Raw genomic sequence first — 23673 nt, 5'->3', positions numbered from 1 at the left:
CAAGATGAGTTTACTAAGGTTCGGCTAACCGTTAAAAGCGGTGTTTTGTGCCAACACCTCTCCACGCTTTTACACTCTTGTTTGGCGTTGTGAAGAGGGGTTGCCTATAGGAACGTTTACAAACGGGGATATATACAGGATACAGCGCCAAACATGTCATTTCCTCTGACCGGCTATAAATAATCTGCCTTCAATCAAGGTGTACATCCTCTAACGCTGATTCTCTCCCAGCATGTTATGACATCCGTAGAGGATACGCTGAAACGTCAGTGCGCATTTGGTTTCCCCCCTGGTCCGGGAACAATCCTTTGCTCTGTTTAGTAGTCAAGACCAATACCCGGCAGCCCAACATGGCAAAGGCGTAAATTAGTACAAGCTTGGTCGTAGCTGAATAGGGGGAACCCTCCTGTTTTAGTAATAATTCCAACACGATCGCTGTATTAAATGACAGATCATGTGGATTTTTTCTCTCAAAGTGTAGCCAGCCCAGTTATGTCTAATGAAATAGTTCAAGCAACTGGCTTGACAGATAAACTAGCCATAACATAACGCTAACATGAGGCAGGAAATATTCTCTGAAGTGGCCATGACAACAACAAAAAATATTCCCTTACCGATAATAAACATTTATTCACACAGAGAGAGAGAGAGAGAGAGAGAGAGAGAGAGAGAGAGAGAGAGAGAGGGAGGGGGGGGGGGGGGGGGCAATGAGTAATAAAACATGAAAATAGTCTTTGGTCAGCATCCCCATCCAATAGGTCTGGATCGGTACCAGCACATCAGGTATAACAGACAGTTCTTTACCTAAACCGCGTAGATCCACAGAGGAGACGAGAGAACTCAAAACAGAAGCAGAACAGAGGGCACTGCTGAACGCCACACAACGGTTGTCTCATATCCTGCACTCGGTTATAATGTGTGCTGCAGCCTGTGTGGGCGCAGGTGTGCATGCCTTATGTACGGTAACGGCCCGTACCAGGCTTAATCGTTAACCCCGAGTGGTTAAGGCTGTCACTTTCCGACCGTCACATTGTTCCATTCAGAAGAACCATGCGAGCCTCTACATGCGCATCTACTGTATAAACCACATCCTGGCATAGGAAATCACAAGGCGGGTCCACCAGAGATGACGTGAGCACGTGTGCGTGAGAGCCCCCTCCTGCTTCTCCCTGTTTATAAATTAATGTTTATATTTTCTCCATGAACGGTTGAGCCACGTCTCTGTCCGAAAGCACGGAAGTGATTTGATCTATCCCTGCCAATAACACCCATGGAGCGAAGAGTTGGGATGGTTATAGACTGGATTCTTCATTGCATCTGAAGTGGACTTTCAGATAACCCTTTCACCAACACATCCTTATATAACTGGATTGGTCATCACCATGCTCATTCAGAAGTACACATAAACAATACATGATTAGGATGATATTCTAATATCTTTATAGTACACTAGTAGAGATCATAGACAATAGCACAGGGGAAATGGTATTGAGCCCAGGTCATCTGTACTTTCCAACACCTTGAAAGTGAGCTAAAACTTAGGCATTCACAGAATTACATCAACTATAATTTGACCTCAGCAACTGATAGGCTAGATATCAACTATGTGACTCAGGTCAAGGTACCAATGTGACCTGTTTTCACCAATGTCAAGTGGACTGACTAGGTAGTGATCTTGGGTCATCTGTTTCACTCAAGATGACATTTACCCAAAATGTTTATGTTTCTGTCTCCATATGACATGGTAAATATATACAATGCAAAAAAACAACGCTAAAGCCCATATAGGTGTTAGTGCTGGATTACACTCAGGGTTTTCACAATGGCAGGCAGGGGCCAAGTGCTGTTTCCTGTCGTTTGCTAACTGACTCGTTTTCAGATTGAAGTTGGGGTTGTACCAGGTTGGAGATGTAACAAGAAATACATAAAGTGTTAGCTACAGTTAGGGTTGCACATTTTGGGGAATATTCAGAGGTGGAAACTTTCCGTGGGAATTAACGGGAATATATGGGAATTAACGGGAATATATGAGAATTAATGAAAATATATGCAAATGAATATTAATACCATTTAAATGTAGATGTTTTTTTGCGTTGTATATGTTTACCATGTCATATGGAGACAGAAACAAACATTTTACCTTATCATAAGTAGACATAATTGCAAATGATTTCCTTCCAATATAAATAAATAAAACAATTTAGTTACGGATTGAACTAATTAAATGAGTTGACTATTCACACGGGGTTATTTCACTAAACAACAAAACAAAGGGAATATTGAATGATCCCCAATGATCCGTTGCATCTCCCAAAAAGGTTTTCAACATACATCTGTAAAATTATAGTCTAGAAACTAAAGCTTTGGTTGACTTTCTCTCAGGATTCCATGTCTTCTCCCTGGACCTCCTCAATGTCCACCTCTTGAACATCTGACTCTGAGACCTCATCTTCACTGTCACTTTCCAACTTTGTTGAGGATGGCTCGTTATCAGGCTCAAAAAGCCTCAAATTTGCCTGGATAGTCACCAATTTTTCAACCCTTGTATTGGTCAGCCTGTTGCGTGCTTTGGTGTGTGTGTTCCCAAACAAGGACCAGTTGTGCTCTGAGGTGGCTGATGTTGGTGGGATTTGGAGGATGATGAAGGCAACAGGGGAAAGAGCCTCAGATCTACAAATTCCCTTCCACCAGGTTGCTGATTAGATAAGTTGGCACGACTGCCATAATTTGCATCGCCATCCCAAAGCACTTGCTTGGAAGTGTACTTCGCCAGACTGCCAAGAACCTTGCCCTCTACCAGGCCAAGGTGGCGAGACATGGTAGTGATGACACCATAGGCCTTGTTGATCTCTGCACCAGACAGGATGCTCTTGCCAGCATACTTGGGGTCCAACATACGTATGTGCTTCAGGCAGAAGTCTTCACACTTTTTCATATATTTCAGAACTGCAGTTTCCTCTGCTTGGAGCAACAGTGAAGTGGGTAAGGCAGTACGGATTTCTTCTCTTACATATGCAAGTAGAGTCTGAACATCAGACAGGATGGCATTGTCTCCCTCAATCCATGCAATGGCTACTGCTATAGATTTCAGGAGTTTCAGGCTGCTTACCACTTTCTCCCAAAATACATAATCCAGGAGGATCCTCTCGATGGCTATTGTTATTCTTATTGTGTTACTTTTCATTCTTACTTTTTATTTGAGTCTACTTTGTAAATATTTTCTTCTTCTTGAACTGTTGATTAAGGGCTAAGAATTTCACGGTAAAGTCTACACCTGTTGTATTCAGCGCATGTGGCAAATACATTTTGATTTGATTTGATAGGGCTGTCCATATCGGCAGACTGTGATATAGCCATTTCTTGGAGTGATGCCTTCCCCTCCAGGAGACTGTCAAACATGATGACAACACCACCCCAATGGGTGTTGCTGGGTAGCTTCAATTTGGTGCTCTTACTCTTCTCACTTTGCTTGGTGAGGTAGATTGCTGCTATAACTTGATGATCCTTCACATACCTAACCATTTCCTTGGCTCTCTTGTAGAGTGTATCTATTGTTTTCAGTGTCATGATGACCTTGAGGAGCAGATTCAATGCATGAGCAGCACAGCCAATGGGTGTGATGTGAGGGTATGACTACTCCACTTTAGACCAAGCAGCCTTCATGTTCGCAGTATTGTACAGTGGGGAGAACAAGTATTTGATTAAGTCGGGTTTTTTGGGTATCTGTACCTTACTTACTGTACCTATTTATATTTTTGACAACTTTTACTTTTACTTCACTACATTCCTAAAGACAATAATGTATTTTTTACTCCATATATTTTCTCTGACACCCAAAAGTACTTGTTACATTTTGAATGCTTAGCAGGACAGGAAAATGGTCCAATTCATGAATGCTTCTTTTGTAAATTATGTTGGATTTTCAAAATACAGAAATCAGCCCCTTATGATGCATTTTTTATCATGTGATGCTGCGTTTTTGCATCATAAGAGGCAAAATGCATCATACAGGGATGATTTCTGTATTTTGAAAGTCACATATCTTGGAAACTTGAGTGCTGACAAGCAAAACATTTTGGGACTATGTCAACAATAGACTACTGAAACAATTACAAAAAGATAGTTTTGGGGTGGAGTTTTCATTTAAGTTAGTGAAGCATAGTGCTAAAACCTTTGGAAAGCACAGGTAAGAGTTTCCACAAACTGATTGAAGACAGTGGTTACATTTTTCTGATTCAAGATCTGTGTAGTAGACAGTGTGTAATCCCATGGGAGGGTTTGAGTGCTGTATAAACAAGTTGAGGAGGGGAAAAGAGAGAGAGAGAGCGAGAGAGAGCGAGAGAGAGAGAGAGAGAGAGAGAGAGAGAGAGAGAGAGAGAGATGCGGGCATAGAGGCAGACATACTGTACTTGCCTCCACTTCCCACCTTTCCTCCTTCTTCCCTCCCTCTTGCCCTCCCTAGGGGTGCCCAGCTAATGAGTTCCCCAAACTAGTAGCACCACAGGGATCAGGGGGCTTAGCAGCAGCAGGAATGATGGAGGAAGGCATACTGTTTATCATCACATCTCAGGCCTCTGGTGCTGCTGGTGCTGCCTGGCAGCCTGTATGCCTCAGTGGACACACACCACCTCAAACCATCTCCTGGAATGGTGCTGCCTGGCAGCCTGTATGCCTCAGTGTACACACACCACCTCAAACCATCTCCTGGAATGGTGCTGCCTGGCAGCCTGTATGCCTCAGTGTACACACACCACCTCAAACCATCTCCTGGAATGGCGGTGACAATCACTCCAGAGAATGCATTTCCACTGCTCCAGAGTCCAATGGCGGCAAGCTTTACACCACTCCAGCTGACGCTTGGCATTGCACATGGTAATCTTAGGCTTGTGTGCAGCTGCTCGGCCATTGAACCCCAGTGTTGTTCTTAATTTTTTACTATTTTCTACATTGTAGAATAATAGTGAAGACATCAAAACTATGAAATAACACATATAGTAACCAAAAAACGTTAAACAAATCAAAATATACAGTTTGAAGTCGAAAGTTTACATACATCTAGGTTGGAGTCATTAGAACTAGTTTTTTTTCAATCACTTGCCAAGTTGGTTAGGACATCTACTTTGGGAATGACAAGTCATTTTTTCAACAATTGTTTACAGACAGATTATTTCACTTATAATTCACTGTATCACAATTCCAATGGGTGAGAAGTTTACATACACTAAGTTGACTGTGCCTTTAAAACTTCTCAGGGCTGAAATCCCATTAACGGGATGGATATGATAACAGCCAGTGGAAGTGCAGGGTGCCAAATTCAAAACAACAGAAATCTCATAATTAAAATTCCTCAAACATACAACTATCTTATACCATTTTAAAGGTAATCTTGTTGTTAATCAAACGATTATGTTAGGTCAGAGCCAAGCCACAGAAAAACACAGGCATTTTTCCAGCCAAAGAGAGGAGTCACAAAAAGCAAAATAGAGATTAAATGAATCACTAATCTTTGATGATCTTCATCAGATGACACTCATAGGACTTCATGTTACACAATACATGTATGTTTTGTTTGATAAAGTTAATATTTATATAAAAAAATCTCAGTATACATTGGCGTGTTTTGTTCATTAGTTCCAAAAACATCCGTTGATTTTGCAGAGAGCCACATCAATTTACAGAAATACTCATTATAAATGTTGATGAAAATACAAGTGTTATGCATGGACTTTAGATACACTTCTCCTTAATGCAACCGCGGTGTTAAATTTCATAAAAGCTTTACGGAAAAAGCAAACTATGCAATAATCTGAGTACGGCGCTCAGAGAACAAATACATATATCCGCCATGTTGGAGTCAACAGAAGTCAGAAATAACATTATAAATATTCACTTACCTTTGATGATCTTCATCAGAATGCACTCCCAGGAATCCCAATTCCACAATAAATGTTTGATTTGTTCGATAATGTCCATAATTTATGTCAAAATAGCTACTTTTGTTATCCGTTTGGTAAACAAATCAAAACCCACGAAGAGCGTTCACTAGTTGCAGACGAAATGTCAAAAAGTTCCGTTACAGAATTTTGAATTTTGAAATTTGTCAAACTATGTATGGAATCAATCTTTAGGATGTAGTTAACATAAATATTCAGTAATATTCCAACCGGAGAATTCCTTTGTCTTCAGAAAAGCAAAGGAACGTGAGATACCTCTCATGTGAAATGTGCGTGACCAGCGCATGACTGCTGGCAGACCTCTGACTCATTCAGCCCCCCTTCATAGGAGAAGCATCAAACAAGTTTCTAAAGACGGTTGACATCCAGTGGAAGCCTTAGGAAGTGCAACATGAACAATATCCCACTGTAACGTCAATAGGGGCTGAGTTGAAAATTGACCAACCTCAGTTCCTGGTTTGATTTTTTCTCAGGTTTTTGCCTGCCATATGAGTTCTGTTATACTCACAGACATCATTCAAACAGTTTTAGAAACTTCAGAGTGTTATCTATCCAAAAATACTTGATAATACCTTATCAACTGGGACTGAGGAGCAGGGACTCTGGGCACCTCTGGGCACCTTATTCATCTAAGCTACTCAATACTGCCCCCCAGCGATAAGACGTTTTTAATTAAACAGCTTGGAAATTATGTCATGGCTTTAGCAGCTTCTGATAGGCTAATTGACATAATTTGAGTCAGTTGGAGGTGTACCTGTGGATGTATTTCAAGGCCTACCTTCAAACTCAGTGCCTCTTTGCTTGACACAATGTGGAAATCAAAAGAAATCAGCAAAGACAGAAAAATATTGTAGACCTCCACAAGTCTGGTTCATCCTTGGGAGCAATTTCCAAACGCCTGAAGGTATCACGTTCATATATACAAACAATAGTAAGCAAGTCTAAACACCATGGGACCACGCAGCCGTCATTCCGCTCAGGAAGGAGACATGTTCTGTCTCTTAGAGATGAACGTACTTTGGTGCGAAAAGTGCAAATCAATCCCAGAACAACAGCAAAGGACCTTGTGAAAATGCTGGAGGAAACAGGTGCAAAAGTATCTATATCCACAGTAAAACAAGCCCTATATCAACATAACCTGAAAGGCCGCTCAGCAAGATAGAAGCCACTGCTCCAAAACCTCTATAAAAATGCCAGACTACGGTTTGCAACTGCACATGGGGACAAAGATTGTACTTTTTGGAGAAATGTCCTCTGCTCTGATGAAACAAAAATAGAACTGTTTGGCTTGCAAGCTGAAGAACACCATCCCAACCGTGAAGCACGGGGGTGGCAGCATCATGTTGTGGGGGTGCTTTGCTGCAGGAGGGACTGGTGTACTTCACAAAATAGATGGCATCATGAGTAGGAAAAATTATGTGGAAATATTGAAGCAACATCTCAAGACATCAGTCAGGAAGTTTGGTCACAAATGGGTCTTCCAAATGGACAATGGCACCAAGCATACTTCCAAAGTTGTGGCAAAATGGCTTAAGGACAACAAAGTCAAGGTATTGGAGTGGCCATCACAAAGCCCTAACCTCAATCCCATAGAAAAATTGTGGGCAGAACTGAAAAAGTGTGAGCGAGCAAGGAGGCCTACAAACCTGACTCAGTTACACCAGTTCTGTCAGGAGGAATGGCAATTTAAAGGCAATGTTACCAAATACTAATTGAGTATATGTAAACTTCTGACCCACTGGGAATGTGATGAAATAAATAAAAGCTTATTTAAATCATTCTCTCTGCTATTATTCTGACATTTCACATTCTTAAAATAAAGTGGTGAACCTCACTGACCTAAGACAGGGAATTTTTACTAGGATTAAATGTCAGGAATTGTGAAAAACTGAGTTTAAATATATTTGGCTAAGGTGTATGTAAACTTTCGACTTCAACCGTATTTTAGATTATAGATTCTTCAAAGTAGCCACCCTTTGCCTTGATGACAGCTTGGCACACCCTTGGCGTTCTCTCAACCAGCTTCATGAGGTCGTCACCTGGGATGTTTTTCCAGTTCCCACATATGCTGAGCACTTGTTGACTGCTTTTACTTCATTCTGTGGTCCAACTCATTACCAACCATCTCAATTGGGTTGAGGTCAGGTGATTGTGGAGGCCACATCATCTGATGCAGCACTCCATCACTCTCCTTCTTGGTCAAATTGCCCGTACACAGACTGGAGGTGTGTTAAAACCTAGAATTTTGCCCCATGGCAAAATGTGTAGAATTGCATCAAGCTTGCTTAGAAGCTGCAACATTGTCTCTACGCCTAATGGCAAAATGTGTAGAATTGCACAAAATGTATTCTAAAATGTAAAAATGTTCTCTCCGCTGTCAAGAGGGGGGCTGCTAAATGTGGGTACGCAGACCCATGAGCAACCGCAGCCCCTCATGATGAGTTCAGATTTTTAGTGGCCCCACCCAAATCAAAGTTGCCATCCCTGGACTAGAGAAACAGGAGCAGGGTGTCTCTGTGGTTTGGATGATGGCTGCTTGGGGACACATTGATGCGATGTCATCATGTCACATGTCAATTACCTCTGCCAAATCTGCCAGGCTAGTTATGCTCTCTGTGCATTGTGTGTTTGGGAGAGAGAGAGAGATAGAGAGAGAGAGAGAGAGAGAGAGAGAGAGAGAGAGAGAGAGAGAGAGAGATGATATTATACTTGTGCAGAGATGTTGTATGCTCACTTGCTCCACGTCACACAGGTTAACACAGATGTGTGTCCTCAGAAGATGGCTGATCCTGTTGTCCATAGTGAGTCTGTTGTATGTGTGCTGTGCTCTGGAAGGAGCCTGTTCTATTGTGGTGTGCAAGTGCGAGCCGGGGCTGAATGAATGACTCTGTGAAGGGGGGTTGTGTGACCTCTCTCACAATGATAGTGCTGTACGAGACAACCCTGTCAAAAAGACTAGCCGTGCCCATATCTGTAAAACCAGAAAAACCACAATGGTTAATCAGAATCTGTGGTGCGTCTGAGGTGAGAGAAGGACAGAGGCAGACGGGCAGAGGAGGGGGTCAGTGAGTCTAGACATGCTGAACTGAGCTGAGAGCAGTGGGACAGGAAGCAGAGACTGGCCCGACCGGCAAGACACACACACACACACACACACACACACACACACACACACACACACACACACACACACACACACACACACACACACACACACACACACACACACACACACACACACACTACGAGGGAGTTCTGAGTTGTAACATTATTATAAAATTGGTGTCCCACTGGACGTCAAGTCAACGTCTATTCCACCATTGGGCCACCATTGTTCCTGTACCCAAGAAAGCTAAGGTAACTGAGCTAAACGACTACCGCCCCGTAGCACTCACTTCCGTCATCATGAAGTGCTTTGAGAGACTAGTCAAGGACCATATCACCTCCACCCTACCTGACACCCTAGACCCACTCCAATTTGCTTACCACCCCAATAGGTCCACAGACGATGCAATCGCAACCACACTGCACACTGCCCTAACCCATCTGGACAAGAGGAATACCTATGTGAGAATGCTGTTCATCGACTACAGCATAGTAACACCATAGTATCCTCCAAACTCGTCATCAAGCTCGAGACCCTGGGTCTCGACAACCGCCCTGTGCAACTGGGTACTGGACTTCCTGACGGGCCGCCCCCAGGTGGTGACAGTAGGTAACAACATCTCCACCCCATTGATCCTCAACACTGGGGCCCCACAAGGGTGCGTTCTGAGCCCTCTCCTGTACTCCCTGTTCACCCATGACTGTGTGGCCATGCACGCCTCCAACTCAATCATCAAGTTTGTGGATGACACTACAGTGGTAGGCTTGATTACCAACAACGACGAGACGGCCTACAGGGAGGAGGTGAGGGCCCTCGGAGTGTGGTGTCAGGAAAATAACCTCACACTCAACGTCAACAAAATGAAGGAGATGATTGTGGTCTTCAGGAAATAGCAGAGGGAGAACCCCCCTATCCACATCGACGGGACAGTAGTGGAGAGGGTAGTAAGTTTTAAGTTCCTCTCACGGACAAACGGAATTGGTCCACCCACACAGACAGGGTTGTGAAGAAGGCGCAGCAGCGCCTCTTCAACCTCAGGAGGCTGAAGAAATTTGGCTTGTCGCCAAAAGCACTCACAAACTTCTACAGATGCACAATCGAGAGCCTCCTGTCGGGCTGTATAACCGCCTGGTACGGCAACTGCTTCGCCCACAACGATAAGGCTCTCCAGAGGGTAGTGAGGTCTGCACAACGCATCACCAGGACATCTACACCACCTGATGTCACAGGAAGGCCATAAAGATAATCAAGGACAACAACCACCCGAGCCACTGCCTGTTCACCCCGCTATCATCCAGAAGGCGAGGTCAGTACAGGTACATCAAAGCAGGGACCGAGAGACTGAAAAACAGCTTCTATCTCAAGGCCATCAGTGTTAAACAGCCATCACTAACATTGAGTGGCTGCTGCCAACATACTGACTCAACTCCAGCCACTTTAATAATGGGAATTGATGGGAAATGATGTAAAATATATCACCAGCCACTTTAAACAATGCCACTTAATATAATGTTTACCTACCCTACATTACTCATCTCATATGTATATGTATATACTGTACTCTATATCATCTACTGCATCTTTATGTAATACATGTATCACTAGCCACTTTGTTTACATACCCTACATTACTCATCTCATATGTATATACTGTACTCGATACCATCTACTGCATCTTGCTTATGCCATTCTGTACCATCACTCATTCATATATCTTTATGTACATATTCTTTATCCCTTTACACTGTGTGTATAAGGTAGTAGTTTTGGAATTGTTAGGTTGGATTACTTGTTGGTTATCACTGCATTGTCAGAACTAGAAGCACAAGCATTTCGCTACACTCGCATTAACATCTGCTGTGTATGTGACAAATAACATTTTATTTGATTTGGTTGAACGTAATTTTGTTGAAATGATGTGGAAACAATGTTGATTCAACCAGTGTGTGCCCAGTGGGGTGTCTCTCATACAGAAATTAAACTTCAACGTGTGGGTCAATCAATGGTGTGGGTGTATCCGGGGTGAATGTGCATCTGTAGACTTCATTCAGTCAAGTAGATTTCCATTTGGAATGTATTCAGGCATATGGGGGCCTGATAGACCTACTTGACACACATTTGAGTCCTTGCAGGATTTCAGAGAATATGGAAACTCACAGGGTTTCCCTTAATCATTTAAAATGATTTAGCTTTGGATTTAGAGCATGACATTTATTTCATACTACAATTATGGTCACATTCTCCCACTTCTGAGCTTTCATCAGACACCTTTCTTGAAATTCTGAGTGTTAAAGGAATTGGGAGGTTGGGTGTAGGGTAAAGTAGAGTAGATCTGACTGTATTGGCAAATATAGGCCATTATAGGCCACTGAAATGTACATGAAACATCATGTTAACAAATGATACATTTGTCTCTGTCTGGAGTTCCAGCATGTGAAGTCGTGGGCCGCTAATATAAAATAATTACTGTTCTATTAATTACTATCATTAATTACTATCTAGTGATTCAATTTCTATGGGGCCTCCTGTAATTGCATCGCTGTTGCTCCCTAGCCTATCAGCCACAGGCCCGGTGGATTGAGGACATATCTTGACACCACAGGGTCATGGTTAGAGAGTGTAAGCTCTCCGATCAGACACAGAGAGTATGGAAAGATCTGGCCCGGGTCAGTCTGTTAACCAGTCAATACAACTACTGGAGGTATGCAGGAGTTTTTCCTTTCTTGAAAGCCTCCATTACTCAAAAACCTGCGCCATCCCTCTGTCTGCCCGGTTACACTGGTGTATGAATGTTTGTTTTAGTACAGCTAAAAATAATGACATTTGCTGCCGGAGGACAGAAATAGGTAACCAAAGTGGGTGGTGAGACTGTAGAGATGGTGTTGGCACTGCTGGGGGGTTCTGGTTGGACAGTAGGGGCACTCAGAGGGTTAATGATTCTCTTCCTTCTTTTGTCTCCTCCATATTCTCCAACAGGAAGTGAGGTGGCAAAGGGACAAAAAACAGCATTCACCCTGGCAAAGCTTCAGGAAAGCGCTTCTCCGTAGCAACCGGGGGGCAGTCTGTGCCAGTTCTGTGCCAGTTCTGTCCCTGTGTTTCTTTGAGCCCAGAAGAATGTCAGGGGAGATTTGGAACCTTCCCTTGGGCCTTGGTGAATAGCTGTCCGCTGACCTGCCCCCCCCCCCCCTTCACTACCTCCTTTAAAAGTTCAGAGGCCCAAATAAGCAAATTCAACCATCAGGTTTGTGGATATTTTTTGTCTCACACTGCACAATCTGGCTGAACATATTTGCTTGTGCTCTTTCAAAGTTACATTTTCTAAAAAATTTTGAACCTTTATTTAACTAGGCAAGCCAGTTAGGAACAAATTATTATTTTCAATGACGGCCTAGGAACAGTGGGTTAACTGCCTTGTTCAGGGGCAGAATGACAGATTTTTACCTTGTCAGCTCGGGGATTCGATCTTGCAACCTTTCGGAGGCCCCATAGAAATTGAATCACTAGATAGTAACCTTTCGGTTGCTAGTCCAACACTGTAACCGCCCAACGCTCTAACCGTCTAACACTCTAACCACTAGGCTACCTGCTCTAACCGTCTAACACTCTAACCACTAGGCTACCTGCTCTAACCGTCTAACACTCTAACCACTAGGCTACCTGCCGCTTCACTGTAACTTTGTTAAAAGGAATCACTTACAGTTTTTTCCAACTGCTTACACACAAAATCTTTTCATGTCACACGTTTTTTTAAACCTCTCACTCAAAGTGCAAAACTACACACCAAATATCCAAAACCATAAGCTATTTCTCAGCCTTTGACTCAGTTGTCAATTGCATAAAACACTTTTTTCAAAACACGACACACAATTCTCTACCTAAAACACAAAAATCTAACAGGAAGTGACTTGCTTTCCTTTTCCAAACACAACCAATCAAAATGCTACACTTATTCACCAGGTCACACACACACTCCTCACATGTGCAAACACTAATAGCTTAACTGATCACTAACCAATCACTGCTTTACTGTAGTATAGGCCTATAAATAGGTCAAAGGTCAGATTACCTGTTTTGAACAACTGGACAACAATGGACAGAGAGCAAGATAAGTAGGAGGAGAGGAAGAGGAAGAAGAGGACGAGGGCAAAAGCAAAGAAGAGAAGGAAGGAGAGCCATCTCTGATGAGATTAGGGCAACACTTGTTGATCATGTGATCAACCACGGTTTGAGAGTCCAGCCCAACTTGATTCGATTTACAGTGGCGTCCATAATTCGAACCTTCAGAAATGTGAACAGGTATGCAACTATCTAATGACTATTTTAGCATTACAGTAATGTACTGTAAAATACGTATGACTGCATAGTATTGCATAAACATTTGTAACTCTAAGCCATCCATTTACTGCATTGAATGAATGAGGTTGGTTATCATGCTGTACTACATTTTTTTTTTACATTGTTTACAGTTCCTCTGCTGAACACATACTGTGTTTGAATTCTTTACAGAGTGGAAAGGCAAAGACATCATGGAGGACGAGGACGCTTGTTTACAGATGTACAAGAGACTGCAATTATAAATATGGTTTTGGCCAACAATGCAATTAGGAATCGAGAGATAAGAGAGCATATCTTGAATAATGACACCATATTTAACAACATCAATGCTGTAAGCCTGTCGACCACACAACACATCCTCCAACGGCACCGAGTGACGATGAAACAACTTTACAAGGTGCCATTTGAGAGAGTCAAGAATATGCGACATGACTTTGTAGAGGTATGTATGCAACACTACTTCCAGTACCATATTTACTCATCTGTATATCCTTTTGTCTGTTACAGAGAGTATTGGAGCTGGATGCCCATGTAATTCGCCATTAATTTATTTATGTGGATGAGGTTGGCTTCAACCTCACCAAAACCAGGCACCGCGGAAGAAATGTAATAGGACAGAGGGCCATTATCGATGTCCCTGGACAGCGTGGGGGTAATATAACCATGTGTGCTGCCATCACTCAAAACGGGGTCCTCGATCACAATGCCACACTGGGTCCGTACAACACAACACCGGCCATATGCTCACTTTTCTGGATGCAATTTACACAATGCTTGTCCCTGATCCAGATCAGGAGCCTGCTATATTTGTGGTTTTATGGGACAATGTTAGTTTTCACCAGGCTGTTCTGGTCCAAAACTAGTTTGCCACCCATCCACAATTTGTAGTTTTGTACCTACCCCCATATTCACCTTTTCTAAATCCCAAAGAGGAATTATTCTCAGCCTGGCGCTGGAAAGTGAATGATCGCCAACCCTATGCCCGCATGCCGCTTCTCCAGGCAATGGAGGACGCATGTGGGGACATAGAGGTTGCCTCTGTCCAAGGTTGGATACGCCATGCTAGGAGATACTTCCCTCCATGTGGGGACATAGAGGTTGCCTCTGTCCAAGGTTGGATACGCCACGCTAGGAGATACTTCCCTTGATGTTTGGCAAGAGAAAACGTATCTTGTGATGTGGACGAAGTATTGTGTCCAGACCCAGGCCGGAGAAGAGATGAAGCGTAGCTTAGCACTGGTGACACCCCCCCCCACCACCACCAATTCCTGGACTGCCCCCTCCGGGACCCCACACACACAATTGTGTTCTTTACTGTATTCTAAAGAATATACTTTTTGTTTACATCTGTTTATGGTTTTGTTGTATGCTACTGTATACAACAGTAATGTTTGGCCTAATAAATATTTTCTGTTTCTACATTGCATTGGTGTTTACAGTGTACTTGTTACCCCTCTCAGTAGATTACTTTCACTGTAGAACATTGCATTGGTGTTTACAGTGTACTTGTTACCCCTCTCAGCAGATTACTTTCACTGTAGAACATTGTATTGAAATGTAGATATAAGCCTATGAAAGACCAAAGAGCTTTAGATTTAGAACAACAGTGTTTACATGGTATATCCAAAAATGTACTATTATGAAAGCAGTGTTTGCCATTTGATGCAAATGCTTCACTCTGACATGTGTTTATGGCATTTTGAATACAGTGTTACATTTTGAATGAGATGTGGGGCATTTTGCATTTTGTGTGTGCAGTTTTGGGAATTGTGTGTAGAGTTTTGAAAAAAAGGAGATTGTTTTAAAAACTTGTGTAAGCAGTTGGAAAAAACTGTAATACGATAGATTTATTTGATTTTCCTGGTAAAAATGTACAGTCATTCAAATCTGAACACGACTTAAAAACTAGCTAGCATAAAACATCACAATTTCAAGCAACCCAGGCCACTTCATCACCAACCACATACAGAGCACAGTACCGTAACTGATGGATCTACAAATCAGTCAGCCAGTCAGTTAGTCAAGATGGAAACTTGGAAAGTGGTTATGTCTATAATGTACTTTAGAGTTAGGTCAGCGATAAACATTTACAGTGGACAACATCACTCATTCACACCAAACTCACTGACAGGAAATGATGCAGTTTGTCAACCTGCATCATGTAAGAGATTAACAAGGAACCTCACCCATTAACCACCACACCTCTCTCTGTGTGTGTGTGTGTGTGTGAGTGTGTGTGTGTGTGTGTGTGAGTGAATGAACTTAATTTATGCATCTCATAACCATTCATCTTCTTACCATCAAGGAAGCAGAATCATAGATGACCGTTAGGGGGTTGGTCCTAGGGGGTGGAGGGGTGTGATCCTTAACCTTAGTGGATGAGGACACACTCTGCCCTCACTCAAGCATGAATGTCCTCTCTTCTGTATAACCCCAGGGAATATGTAGAACACGTTTTGTTGCATATGTATAGGATGAGTGTTGACTGGCCCGTATTTCTGTATCTGACCCATGTTTCAGGGTCAGGTGTGGGCTACCATGTACCTGGCAGATGTAAACCCAGGGCAGGTACAGTACACAGAGGGAGGAGGGGAGATGGTGCTTTAGCTTTTGCTGTTAGACAGTTGAGACCACAGAGATGGAAGCAACGGTAAAGGTTGATCTGATCAAGAAGATCTCATACTGTATGTTCCATAGCCAGCTAAGGTGGGATGTTGTACGGTGCAAATTGTGATTAAACAGTTATGCATATACAGTATATAAACTCAGCAAAAAAGAAACGTCCCTTTTTCAGGACCCTATCTTTCAAAGATGATTAGTAAAAATCCAAATAACTTCACAGAGGGTTTAAACTCTGCTTCCCATGCTTGTTCAATGAACCATAAACAATTAATGATCTTGCACCTGTGGAACGGTCGTTAAGACACTAACAGCTATCAGACGGTAGGCAATTAAGGTCACAGTTATGAAAACTTAGGACACTAAAGAGACCTTTCTACTCACTCTGAAAAACACCTTGTGCCTATGGGCACAAACCCACCGTCGCTGGACCAGACAGGACTGGCAAAAAGTGCTCTTCACTGACGAGTTGCGGTTTTGTTTCACCGTGGGTGACGGTCGGATTCGCTTTTATCGTCGAAGGAATGAGCGTTACACCGAGGCCTGTACTCTGGAGGGGGATCGATTTGAAGGTGGAGGGTCCGTCATGGTCTGGGGCGGTGTGTCACAGTATCATCGGACTGAACTTGTTGTCATTGCAGGCAATCTCAACGCTGTGCGTTACAGGGAAGACATCCTCCTCCCTCATGTGGTACCCTTACTGCAGGCTCATCCTGACATGACCCTCTGGCATGACAATGACACCAGCCATTCTGCTCGTTCTGTGCGTGATTTCCTGCAAGACAGGAATGTCAGTGTTCTGCCATGGCCAGCAAAGAGCCCGGATCTCAATCCCATTAAGCAAGTCTGGGACCTGTTAGATCGGAGGGTGAGGGCTAGGGCAATTCCCCCCAGAAATGTCCGGGAACATGATGGAAGAGTGGGGTAACATCTCACAGCAAGAACGGGCAAATCTGGTGCAGTCCATGAGGAGGAGATGCATTGCAGTACTTAATGCAGCTGGTGGCCACACACTGACTGTTAATTTTGATTTTGACCTCCCCCCTTTGTTCAGGGACTCGTTATTCAATTGTTGTTAGTCACATGCCTGTGGAACTTGTTCCTTTTGTCTCAGCTGTTTGCTGAAAATAAATGCAGTTGACAGTGAGAGGACGTTTCTTTTTTTTGCTGAGTTTGTGATAGTATGTTTGTGAAGGGGATTGTTTGTCTCTGAGGTCTATAGACAGTAGTCTGTACTTTACCCAGATGCTTAGATCACACCGACAGCATCATTGCATGTTGGTACACCAGAATTACATTCATTTCCAATGAAACGCTGGGTTTGCCTTGCAGCGTTGCGTTGCAGAGGCAGTTGCAGTGAGGTCGGTGGTAGACCGCTTGACAGAAACGGTAGCAAAAGCTTATTGTTGAACTTTTGTTGCACACATATCCAGATGATGCTGCAACTATTTTGCGCAATGACGCTGTCGGTGTGTTGGAAGTGAGACAAACACACACAGCTCAGAGGGTCTCAGAATTCTATCAGGAAATGCCCCAGATATGGGTTTATAATTTCACTTTTAAAATAATGATGCAACATGTCTATTTGACATTCTGGTCAATTCTGATCTTTTCAAAGAGCCAGGAGCAAACTGACTACTAAAAATGTTCAACGACTCCCGGAGACAATGGGAATTCAATACAAGTGCATGTACTGTAGACAGCTCTACTAAATACAGTATTACTAAAGACCAATGCATTTCAGTCAGAAATCCTTTGTCAGGCAGAAGACAAAGTTAAGATGAAAGTTTAAAGACCCAGGAACAGACGAGACCAAAATATTCAGATATCCACAGACAGCACAGAAAGTAAACATTTCACGCAAATGTCTACACCTGTTGTATTCGGCGCATGTGACAAATAAAATGTGATTTAATGAAAAACAACAAACAGTTGAAACAAAGTAATTCTTGTCACTTCCCTGAAGATCTGGGATGGGCACCAACACAATCCCGGTCCTGGTCTATATGCCGCCGTCTTTACAGAAAAAAATGAAATCATTAAAATACTTCCCCAGAGAGCATGACTAAGCCCCAGAGGATCATTAAAATACTTCCCCAGAGAGCATGTCTTAACCCCAGAGGATCATTAAAATACTTCCCCAGGGAGCATGACTTAGCCCCTGAGGATCATTAAAATACTTCCCCAGAGAGCATGACTTAGCCCCAGAGGATCATTAGCTTCTTTAAAAAATGCATGTATTTCTGTAAATGAATGTATTAATCACAGTCATTTACCATTCTCATTCTCAGAGTGGAAACGTTGTTTGCAGAGCTCACAACCTGCTACACTTGTGAGAAACGCGTTTTGGTTTATTTCATAGCATTATTTAGGCCCTATGGGTTTTGTGTCTGGTTTGATTCTCTGTCCTGTTAATGTCAACAGTGTGCATGCCTGAGCAAGCATAAAGTAGGCTACCTGGCCTGCTGTGCGCAAATGTTAGAAAGAGCCCATTTGGGGTTGTCTGATATCTGACCACCACTAATAATAAGCTGAGCTTGTCAGTCATTGTTTTCTTCACCTCACACAGTAAGTCAACAAATCCTCTTTTTTTTTTTTTTACATCCACTGTGAATGATAAGCTAATAGTTCCTCACAGTATTTGAAAAATCTTTCCAACACATTCCCCCTCAATAATCACCAAGCCTCAGTGTGAAATAGCAAAATGTCATATACCCAGTTAAAACATCATAAAATGCTTGAACACTATTCCCTTGTGTAAAAACAGCTCTGTCCTGAGCTCACTGGTGTGGAAACTCTGAGGGTCCAAAATAGTTGATACAATGTTGCAAGGTCGCTAGCCAGTTGATTGATTTGATACAATGTTGCACATCACTAGCAATAGCTCAAGTCAAGACCAACAGAAAGGGAGGCAGACAGGCGGAGTAGACAGATGAATGTGATTGACAGAACCTGAATTTTCATCAGGATATTTTCTACTGTTTTTATGTATTTTTACTTAGTTGACAATGGAAGTTTTCCGCCTACTGATGATTTGGCCAATAGGCTATCTCTGAGTCCCGTGCACTCATTTCCAATAGCTCGTGGTTTAGACCTATCAATGTGTCCATAAGGCAGAGGCTGGTGCTCTCGCATTAGTTGAATTTTAACTTTTAGATTTTTTTATCATTTTCATTCAGATTTGTTTTATTAACCACGTAACAACGATTTTGAGAAGAAAAAAAACGTATATTTGAAATGAAACTGTCACACAGATGGTAGAAATGGTAGAATAAATTCTTAGCTTCCCCAAACATGGAACTCACGTGTCACGCCACCTACTGTATGTCAGCTATTGGCCCACCCAAGTTTATCAGGCATCACTTTGTCTTGGAAAATGCGGTTCGTATTTTCTTCTTCGCCATGATCAGCTAAGAAATGGATGATTAAGTCTAATTATCATGACAGTTTAGCCCAATGACTGAAACTCCGGGACAGCAGTCATGAGTAGCCTAATTTCATTCCATAGGCTATTGTCCTGCTTTTAGGATATGGTGTGTTTGTTAACATGTTAATTCATATTCACAACGATGCAAATGTGTATTTTCTATGGCGCCATTTAGGCTATTTGATTGGAAACACACATGATGTAAAAAGTGTCTGTCTCATGTCATAAATTCGGTTGCCCTGTGGGCTTTTTCCACTCCTCAATTGTCCAGTGTTGGTGATTGTGTGCCCACTGGAGCCGCTTCTTGTTTTTAGCTGATAGGAGTGGAATCTGGTGTGGTCGTCTGCCGCAATAGTCCATCCGTGACAAGGATCTATGAGTTGTGCGTTCCAAAATGGCGTTCTGCACACCACTGTTGTACTGCGCCGTTATTTGTCTGTTAGCTTGCACAATTCTTGCCATTCACCTTCGACCTCTCTCATCAATGAGCTGTTTTCACTCACAGGATTCCCACTGACTGGATGCATTTTGGTTGTTGCACCATTCTGGGGAAACCCGAGAGACTGTTGTGCGTGAAAAGCCCAGTAGGGCAGCGGTTTCTGTGATAGTCGCTTAGGTCTCCCGTTTTGCCCATACTAACGTTCAATCGAACAGTAACTGAATGCTTCGATGCCTGTCTGCTTGATTTACAGTATATAGCAAGCCACGGCCACTCGACTCACTGTCTGTAGGAACAATCCATTTTCGTGAACGGGGTGGTACCTAATAAACTGGCCAGTCAGTGTATGTTAGATGACTTTGATTGAGTGTTGGTTGAGCGCAGCAATGCTCTAGGTTGCGGTCTACTCCTGCCTAGTGGGCGGGCCGGCCCTGGGCACCATTGTTAGTAACGTTACATTGAATTCCTCATGGCAGGATGGCTGTGATGCTCTGATCATTTTGTTACTTCCTGCCTTGGTCACATGCTCTCAACCAATCATATTCTGACACAGACGAGCTGAAGGTGAAGCCATGACTTCCTTCCTTCCCCACTTTTCTCCCCATATCCTCAGTAGCCACATTGTCTTTCGACAGGTGGCATCACTCCTATGAGATACTAGTCTTTTGACTGAGAATTTCACAATCTGACAAAAGACAATGTCATAGCCATTTAGGGGCCTAGGGCTGACAGAATATGACTGTGATCCATTGAAAGGATACAGCAGTTATGGATACTACCCATATCATGGCCTGTTGGCAGCAGTCACGAATGAACAGTTAAACATGTGACTAGTCTGAACTGAAGCTGTCCCACTGTCCATCATAATGTCTCCTTCTCTCACTGCTGCAGGGCAGGGCCATAGAGGCAGGCCATTTACCCCGAGTTAATAATGTGGAAAAAGCACAGGGGAGAATACAGTGGTCACAGAAAACAGTCAAGCCTGGGACACGCAAACTCTCTCCTCTGAAAGCAAACAATCCATTAGGCAGTGGTGACTCAGTGTGTGTGTGTGTAGGGGCAAAGAGGGGTCAGGGGGTGAATTTAAACCAAAAATGGACACCAGCAGTCATCACAAACAGGAAGTCTAAGTTACAGCATTAGAATTAAAAGGACTAAGGTTTCCATTCACAACAAATCACCTCTGTGGTGGATGAAGAGGAGGAATATTATTTTGAGGAATGTTAATGTTGGTTTCTCAAATGATTGCCTCGCCTGGTTCACCAACTACTTCTCTGATAGAGTTCAGTGTGTCAAATCGGAGGGTCTGCTGTCCGGACCTCTGGCAGTCTCTATGAGGGTGCCACAGGGTTCAATTCTTGGACAGACTCTCTTCTCTGTATACATCAATGAGGTCGCTCTTGCTGCTGGTGAGTCTCTGATCCACCTCTACGCAGACGACACCATTCTATATACTTCTGGCCCTTCTTTGGACACTGTGTTAACAACCCTCCAGGCAAGCTTCAATGCCATACAACTCTCCTTCCGTGGCCTCCAATTGCTCTTAAATACAAGTAAAACTAAATGCATGCTCTTCAACCGATCGCTACCTGCACCTGCCCGCCTGTCCAACATCACTACTCTGGACGGCTCTGACTTAGAATACGTGGACAACTACAAATACTTAGGTGTCTGGTTAGACTGTAAACTCTCCTTCCAGACCCACATCAAACATCTCCAATCCAAAGTTAAATCTAGAATTGGCTTCTTATTTCGCAACAAAGCATCCTTCACTCATGCTGCCAAACATACCCTTGTAAAACTGACCATCCTACCAATCCTCAACTTCGGCGATGTCATTTACAAAATAGCCTCCAATACCCTACTCAACAAATTGGATACAGTCTATCACAGTGCAATCCGTTTTGTCACCAAAGCCCCATATACTACCCACCATTGCGACCTGTACGCTCTCGTTGGCTGGCCCTCGCTTCATACCCGTCGCCAAACCCACTGGCTCCATGTCATCTACAAGACCCTGCTAGGTAAAGTCCCCTTATCTCAGCTCGCTGGTCACCATAGCATCTCCCACCTGTAGCACACGCTCCAGCAGGTATATCTCTCTAGTCACCCCCAAAACCAATTCTTTCTTTGGCCGCCTCTCCTTCCCGTCCTCTGCTGCCAATGACTGGAACGAACTACAAAAATCTCTGAAACTGGAAACACTTATCTCCCTCACTAGCTTTAAGCACCAACTGTCAGACCAGCTCACAGATTACTACACCTGTACATAGCCCACCTATAATTTAGCCCAAACAACTACCTCTTTCCCTACTGTATTTTATTTATTTATTTATTTAGCTCCTTTGCACCCCATTATTTTTATTTCTACTTTGCACATTCTTCCACTGCAAATCTACAATTCCAGTGTTTTACTTGCTATATTGTATTTACTTCGCCACCATGGCCTTTTTTTGCCTTTACCTCCCTTATCTCACCTCATTTGCTCACATCGTATATAGACTTGTTTATACTGTATTATTGACTGTATGTTTGTTTTACTCCATGTGTAACTCTGTGTCGTTGTATGTGTCGAACTGCTTTGCTTTATCTTGGCCAGGTCGCAATTGTAAATGAGAACTTGTTCTCAACTTGCCTACCTGGTTAAATAAAGGTGAAATAAATAAATAAATAAATAAAAAATGTAATTGATGCTTATAACATGTTTATTTCAACTGTTCACAATACATTCTAAAACTCAATTTCACTCCAACATTCTACAATGGTTCATTCCAACATTCTAGAACTCTTGCTTTTGAATCGATGGTGTGTCAAACAGGGCTTGTAAATCAGTGGCTTAAAAATGTAAGAGTAATGCTTATGTTCCACCTATTTTTCCCAGGTTAGCATTTTTCATCATGAATCTTGTTCAGGAGGCAGCTCTGCAGAAAGTTTACTAGCTGGCACAGCCACAAAGTCAGAAAATCTGATTTTAAACCTAACCATAACCTTAACCCTAGCCTTAAATTAAGATTTTTAGAATTTTTACAATATAGCCAATTTTTATGTTCCAGCTGGCCTATCTAGCGGGAATTGCTCAGTTCTGCCTCCAGGACAAGACTCATCCCAGTAAATGTCAACCTGCCTATTTTTCTCACCTTGGTGAGGAATTAGTATTTTCTAAAGACAAGTGTTTCAGGGCGCAGTTATAAATTCACTGGGTCATTGAGTTTGAGGGAGAAGGTACAAAACTGAGCGTGTGTTTGCATAGTTAGTGTGAACTTGGATCATTTGTTTTATCATGCTTTGACCTATTGCCAGGGGCCCCAGGCAAAGGCCAGCCTGAGCCCAGACCCCCCCCCCCCCCCCCCCCCCCCTTAATGTGCCATGAACACAATCATGAGGTTTTCATCTGATTGTCAAACAAATCACTTCAAAAGTAGGCTACCTTCTCACATTCACCCACAATAATTCCAGTATCCAAAAATTAGAGTGAGCAAAACAGCACCCTCTGTCTTACTATATGTAGCCCATGTATTGGATGCTGTCTGGCCAAATGACATGCCATACTCTTTATGACCTGACCGCATCAGATACGTGGGCTGCACATGTTCTATCAGCAGCAGCTGTCTTTTTTACTAAAGAAATGTATTAACTTAGGTCATTCTTCTGTTAAAATGAAAATGACATTTTTATTTTCTTGGCTCCGCTCTGAAAACACCTCATTGTTGCATGTTAATTTCAATGAAAGTCCCATTTGCAATCATATCATGTGGAACAATGCACGAGAACTCTGTCAGGAGGGTGGGGGCAG

The 23673-nt window shown here is 42.8% G+C and overlaps 1 protein-coding gene across 2 annotated transcripts in view; it reads right to left on the bottom strand.

Annotated features, from left to right (window-relative positions):
- The window catches only part of LOC139371134 (solute carrier family 41 member 1), a 30635-nt gene extending 29409 nt beyond the window's left edge, over positions 1-1226 (bottom strand). Inside the window, exon 1 of one of the 2 annotated variants that reach the window (XR_011627208.1) lies at positions 805-1226. The gene's annotated coding sequence lies outside the window, so the exon portion shown is untranslated. The remainder of the gene's footprint in view (positions 1-804) is intronic. The other variant, XM_071111222.1, reaches the window with a different exon arrangement.
- Between the last annotated feature and the right edge of the window lie 22447 nt (positions 1227-23673).

The sequence above is a fragment of the Oncorhynchus clarkii genome, chromosome 17, assembly GCF_045791955.1.
Source record: "Oncorhynchus clarkii lewisi isolate Uvic-CL-2024 chromosome 17, UVic_Ocla_1.0, whole genome shotgun sequence".
NCBI classification, from domain to species: Eukaryota; Metazoa; Chordata; class Actinopteri; order Salmoniformes; family Salmonidae; genus Oncorhynchus; species Oncorhynchus clarkii.
Note: the sequence above shows the minus strand (reverse complement) of the source record. Positions and strands in the feature narration are given on the sequence as shown.